Source organism: Pan paniscus, chromosome 21 (assembly GCF_029289425.2).
Source record: "Pan paniscus chromosome 21, NHGRI_mPanPan1-v2.0_pri, whole genome shotgun sequence".
Classification (NCBI taxonomy): Eukaryota; Metazoa; Chordata; class Mammalia; order Primates; family Hominidae; genus Pan; species Pan paniscus.
In genome coordinates, this window is record NC_073270.2 from 11,199,875 (window position 1) to 11,206,994 (window position 7,120).

Consider the following 7,120-nt stretch of genomic DNA (forward strand, 5'->3'; position numbering starts at 1 on the left):
CGCCACTGCGCCCGGCTAATTTTTTGTATTTTTAGTAGAAACGGGGTTTCCCCATGTTCCCCAGGATGGTCTCGATCTCCTGACCTCGTGATCCCCCCGCCTCGGCCTCCCAAAGTGCTGGGATTACAAGCTTGAGCCACCATGCCCGGCCGGCAAGTGCTTTCATTTTCTCTTTAGCTGCCCTCAAATGCAATGAGAAGTGCTTCCCATTACTTAATTTCTTGGTGCCTCCCCTGGTTGGGATTTTTCTGGGCCCCAAGCTGGTATGCTGCACCAGGAAGACCATAGGAATTTCCCTAGAGAAACAAAATCCCTGCTACTGTTTCCACACAAACCATTCGTACAGTTAGATGGGGGAGGGGGGCGATGTGCTGGTGCTGGTGGTGCTGGTGATGATGTGTTTCCACTCTATTTGGTTTTATGGGTTTGTTCGTTTGCTTCTCGTAAGCTGTAGGGCCCTTGATGACATCAGTCATCATTTTTAACTTTACTTGGGACATGAAGGGATAAGCCTCTCCCTAATTTCTAGAAACATAAATAGCAAGGAAACAGAATATTAAACAAACAAGGGCTTTAGCAGAAGGTCTGCAGATGTTGCGAGGTTCTCTCTATCACTGCGGATCTGTGGCCTGTCCCCGGGATGGGGCAAAAAGACTTGGGGCACCTTACTCAAGTGCAGCAAACAAAAGCCAAGGTCTGGCAACCCCATCTGCTTCCCTCAAGAAGGAAATATTGTGAAATAGTAATGTCATGGCCCCTGGTAATGCAGATTCCCACGGGTCTCTGACTTAACCAACATGTCCTTTTACACATAAACTTGGAATTGTGATGGAGGCGGGGTAGACAGCTGGACACACTGTCAATGTTGGCACGTGGTACAAATGAAAAGGTACCATCTGTGCTACTGCTGAAAGATGATGATGCATAGATGTGACTTTTTAAATGTTCCATCTGGATATAATTAAATTGCCTCCTTAAAATAAAAAATATCCATATTTGATATGTATCCTTTATTGTAATGATCTCCATATATCCTTCATTATTTTTATAGAATTCACTTCATGAGAAGTCTGACATGAAATATTAAAACCTAAAAACAAAGGTCTCTGGGGAGATGACTGTGGTGTTATTGTTTCTCTGGCTGACTTGTTCTTGATTTTCTTATGATTTCAAAAACAATTACAATATGCAGAATTCCATAATACCCTCCTGAAAAAATACCTTTACTGGAAAACTGGATAGACAGGTAGAAAGAGAAAGTCTGTTATCTACGCATGGGAGGAAGACAGGATGTGAATTTGCCAGAATATCCAGTTGCCTACATTTCTAAACCAAGAAAAGCTGCAATTAATTTTCTTCCCTAAAAACCATGTTGGTTCCAAAGAACGTTCTGAGAATAATAATCAGGGTAATTATAATCACAACTTGAATTCAGAGTGACTTGCTTCTGAAGCATTAAAAGCATAAGAGAGAACAAAATACATGGAGGGGACTCTAACAGGCCTCTCTCCAGTACAATTATAGATTTCAAATCTGTTGTTACCTTACCATAGCAACCTTCATACTTAATTTCACAAATGTTGAACTTCTGTCATCCTATTTCTTTGGGGGAGTCCTCCAACTACTGCGTTCACTGAATTCATGTCATGTCATTGCCTTTGATACTTAACATTCCTCCAAGAACATGCTGTGAGCTCACATCCCCAGACCAAAAACAACAGCGAAGACTAGGAAGAATTCGGCTGTGCCCTTGGCAATAGCACTTAGTTGTGTTCTTTCTGGCTGATGAGAACCAACAACAGAACATAACTCCAAAAATTAAGTGTCAAGTTTAAAAGCAAAACTTTGGCCTTCAATATTAATAAATAATCATTAAATATCTACTGCGTGTTGAAAGATACAGGAAATACAAAGGTTAAAATAAGCCATATTGTTCCATCTCACGACATTTACAATATAGAAGGAGAATTAGATCCAAATCACTATAAAGCAGTTCCCAATGTGTGATATCCCCAAACCAGCAGCATCACCTGGGATCCTATGAGAAATGCAGATTCTCAGACTCCACCCTGCCAGACCTTGTAAATCAGGGTCTCTGGGAGTGGGGCACAGCAATCTGTGTTTTCAAAATTCATCCAGGTGATTCTGACACTCTCCAAATTTTGAGAATCACTGCTGTGAAGCAATAGAACACAAATGCCATAAGACAAACACAAAATGCTTGAAGTAAAGGGAAAATAACATCCATTTTAGAAAGAGGACTTCCTGGAATGACAATATTTCCATGCAGCTTTGTGAGTTTGCTAAGAAATTGAAATGTAGGAAGTGGATGGAGTAATAGAACATTCTGGATGAGTGAAACATGAGCCAAGCAACAGAGTTAAGAAAGTAGAAGGCAAATTGAAGGGTCTAGACTGACTGGCATGTAAGGAGACAGAGATCAAGGTCAGAAGATAGGTTGGGATCTCAAGAGCCAGGCTGAGGAGGGAGTTATCTAGCTCAGTGGACAATCATATGTTATTCAGGTCTTCAATTAGAGGAGTAACAAGATTAGAGCAGGATTCTTGGAAGTTTCATCTCAAGGTTTCCATAGAGTAACCTGGAAAAGAGGAGGATACACAAGGGTGGGGGAACAACTGAGTTGACAGTTGCAATAGTTTGGGTAGGTAATAATGAAAGTCCCTACTAGGGAGTTTGCAGAGGAAATATAAAAATGAGGAAAGTAATTGGAGATGTTTCAAAGGACTACATTAGTAGGGTTTAGTAACTGATTCAATATTAAAAGGGAAAGAATGGGAAAATCAACACCTTCATTAGAAACAAATTAGTCATGTCATAAACCAAAGAAGAAGGAGATTAGGAGGAATTGGTTGTGGGGAGATTTGTTTAGGACACAGTTGATGGTCTGTGGTATGGTGTATACCACAGCTAGAATATAGGCATAGAGTTTATAATAATAACTGTAAAATTTGGCCACATAGGCCATGACTGGTTCTAAGCTAGATACATGACCTGTATGTATCTTGTAAACCTTATACTGACTTTACGAGCAAGGCATTATTATACTCTTTTTTTTTTTCTTTAAGAGACAGGGTCTTGCTCTGTCTCCCAGGATGGAGTGCAGTGGCACAATCATAGCTCACTATAACCTCAAACTCCTGGGCTCAAGCAATCCACCCACCTAAGCCTCCTTGAGTAGCTAGGACTACAGGCCTGTGCTACCATGCCCAGCTAATCTTTTCATTTTTTGTAGAGATGAGGTCTCGCTATGTTGCCCACACTGGTCTCTAATTGCTGGCCTCAAGCGATCTTTGCAACTCAGCCTCTCAAAATGCTAGGATTACAGGCATGAGCCACAATACCCAGGCTGATACCTATTTGTATTAGTTAAATTCGATTCTGTTGCATAAAATAAGAAGTTCAAAGGAAGAATGGCTTAAACACACAGGGCTTATTCTACTACATAAAAGAAATCTGGAGGTTGGCAAGTTTCTTCTAATGCCCTGCTTCAGCATCCTCCACTGGTGAATTTCATCCTCAAGGGTACTTCATGATTCAAGATTGCTGCTAAAGTGCCAGCCATCAGGGATATGACAGCTGTGAATATGGGAACGGGGGCTTGTTGAGAGACGGAATATAAAAGAATAAGAGGATGAAATAAAGAACCTTGGAGAATGAGCACAAGGAACGGCCTGGAAAATGCACAGAAAAGAGGCAGAGAGGAAACTTCCGGCACTATGTCCACAAAAGGCAGGGAAACACAAAGCTTCAGAATGGAAAAAAAGGTTGGTAAGTGGTGTCTAATGGTAAAGTCCATGGCAACTGAAAAATACATATTGGACTGAAGAATGTGAGGTCCTTGGTGACCTTTAAAAGAAGAGCATCATTCACGTTTTCTATGGCAGTGGATCTCAGAGTTAAGGAAATGTTAGGTAGTAAAGTAGTGAAGCATTGATTCCTCTTCTGTGAAGTTTTGTGATAGAAGGAAAGAAATAAATGGTGGTAAGGCTTGAGTTTAGCAGTATTGAGGTAATGTTTTCATAGATTAGAAAACCTGAATACACTTTCCCTTTATGATGTCAAGTCTCTCCTGAGACTAGATTTAAATCACTTGAGTGTGTGGGCTGGGACAGCCAAGTGCTTCTTCCATAATCAGCAGCTCCAATCCAGTATCTCCCGGGGAAAGTGAACCAAGTGTTGGCTGATATTATATCATAATAAAGGGCTGACATTACACTTTTTGAAGGCTGTCTGGTAAGCTTAATTAATTCGTTTTTGTTTTTCCCTCCCAAAGCTGGATGGAAACTCATGCAACTCTGGCTTGAGTTCTTGAAGAAAAATTATATTGCAAAAGTGAAGATGTTTCATGGCCTTCTGCACTCCCCCAAGGGCAGCAAAGGCTCTCTGGCTGCTTTGCAAAGCTGCAGAATCTGAAATGTCAGGGCCGTGGATCCATTTCAGCAAAAATAAATATCAGATTACAATACATTGTTTTTGCAGCTGACTGAGGCTTTGGTGTAGTGGATATTTCATTCTGCAGTTGCAAATTAAGAGAGAAGTTGCTGGCAGGGCAAAGTATGGTGTTTGCATCATTTCTTTATGAAGCCATTTTCTCCCCTCAAGCGGTATATTCCCAGAGGATTTTTTTTCCCACTCCACAAATGCTTAGTGCTTTTGCAGTGCTCAGCATGCATGACTTGCTTTGAAAGCTGTTAAAAATAAAGACAGATAGTTGGACCAGTTCTCTTGGTACCTTTCATTCTTTTCTCCGTAAATTTTTGCCCCCTCCCTCCCACCCTCTACCTTAGGTCCCTCCTTGGAAACCCTTGTACTACAAAATTATGATAGAATGGCAGATACTGAAACCATAGCATGCCTTGCATTTCTAATTTTCTAACCTGAAACTAGTGAGCCATAACACCCTGGAAGCTTAAAGCTGCCGGAGGCAAATCCAACTCTTCTGACTTTAGAATAGCAACACATCTTTTACCATTTTAGCTATTTTAAGGTAGATTTTCATACACACGCATGCTTATTGAAATTAAATGCATTTTATTTTTATCCTTTTTTTTTTTCCTTCTGGAGAGATAGCAGACTTGGGGGCACTTGTTTTCTACCTCTTAGAGAATAAATTTGAATACCTAACATAGGTATTAAGCTACCTAACAGTAAGTTTTCTACATATATTGATTAAAACCAGTCCAGAAATAGACCCACACAAATATAGTCAACTTATCTTTGACAAAGATTCAAAGACAATTCAGCAGAGAAAGGATCTTCAACAAATGGTCCTATTACACCTTTCACAAAAATTAACTCAAAATGGATCATAGACCTAAATGTAAAGTGTAAAACTATAAAAATTCTACAAGAAAACCTAGGAGAAAATCTATATGATGTGGATTAGAAGACGAGTTTTTAGATATAATGCCAAAAGCACATCTATGAGAGAAAAAAAAAGTTATGTCAGATTTTGTTAAAATTAAAAACTTATCTGCAAAAGACACTGTTAAAAAAATGAAAGAATGGAAGAAAAGAATTGCAAACACTTATCTGACAAAGGATTTATATCCAAAATATAACAAAGAATTCCTAAAACTCAATAATAAGAAAAAAATTGGAAACTATAAAGATTGGAGAAGCCATTTGGATTGTAAGAGTTTTTCTCGCTCTCAGAAGATTCTTCAAGCAATCACTGTGTCAACCAACACAGATGTTTTTCTTTCTTCATATAATGAAGATCAGGAATCCAAACCTACTTGAAAAGCTGAAGAGACACCATTAATTCCACTGGAATAGCAGGTTTTGCAGCAATTGTTGCACATGGATTAACAAATTAAAGATCAGGGGAAATATTAAAATGTCCCTTCACCTGATCCACATGTGTATGGCAGCCCAAGGCTTTGTAGTGGGAGCAATGACTCCTGGTATGGGCTATTCCCTATATTGGGAATTCTGGGCAAAACCTAAGCCTTAGAAGAAGAAGAGATGCTGTCTTGGTCTTGTTGGAGGAGCTTGCATTAGTTACACATTTCACTATTGAGGTTACATGTTTATGTTGAAAATAAATTGAATATATTCAGACAATAACGTGGTATTTTGAATACTGGCTGCCTTTCTTGCAGGCTTGATTTGCTTGGTGACCAAATTACCCATGACTGGTTCACTAACTAGGTCACTCAGGCGAGTCAAGTTAACACAAAAGAAACATGTCACCCAAATGGACTTGATGATGTTAAAATGTCCACCTTTTAAAAACGTTAAGATGAAATCAATTCTAAAGAAGACAGTAGGCCAACCTTGAAGTGCTCCCTGTTTGCTGCAGATTATTGCATGCTTTAATGTTATGTAGGAGTCCTATCTATCCTACTTAACTCTTTTTTGCCTGTCTTGTGGACTGGTTGGCTCTTTTGGAACTCTTTCAAAAAAGTGCATGGAGTATAACTTGTAAAGCCTCCCACAACTGAAATTGTGTATGTGTGTGTTTAAACCAAACCTAGGCTGGGCAAAGTGGCTCACACCTGTAATCCCAGCACTTTGGGAGGCCGAGGTAGGCAGATCACTTGAGGCCAGGAGTTTGAGACCAGCCTAGCCAACATGGCGATACCCCATCTCTAATAAAATTACAAAAATTAGCCGGATGTGGTGCTGCATGCCTGTAATCCCAACTATTCTGGAGGCTGAGGCATGAGAATTGCTTGAACCCGGGAGGAGGAGGTAGCAGTGAGCTGAGATCATGCCACTGCACTCCAGCCTGGGTGACAGAGCGAGACTTTGTCTCAAAAAATAAATAAATAAATAAATAAATAAATAATAAACTAAACTTAGAAAGCTTACAACAGAGCTACATAGTAGTGGTATTTATTTCAGAATTACAATTATTTCTTTTTTCTTTCTTTTTTTTTTTTTGAGATGGAGTTTTGCTCGTTGCTTAGGTTGGAGTGCAATGGCATGATCTGGGATCACTGTACTTCCACCTCTCGGGTTCAAGTGATTCTCCTGTCTCAGCCTCCCAAGTAGCTAGGATTATAGGCATGTGCCACCATGCCCAGCTAATTTTGTACTTTTAGTAGAGGCAGGGTTTCACCATGTTGGTCAGGCTGGTCTTGAACTCCTGAAC

General features: G+C 39.9%; 1 pseudogene; it reads left to right on the plus strand.

Moving 5' to 3' along the window:
* Window positions 1-350: 350 nt before the first annotated feature.
* Window positions 351-5,977, plus strand: LOC100984286 (HIG1 domain family member 1A, mitochondrial-like; annotated as a pseudogene).
* The last annotated feature ends 1,143 nt before the right edge of the window (window positions 5,978-7,120 follow it).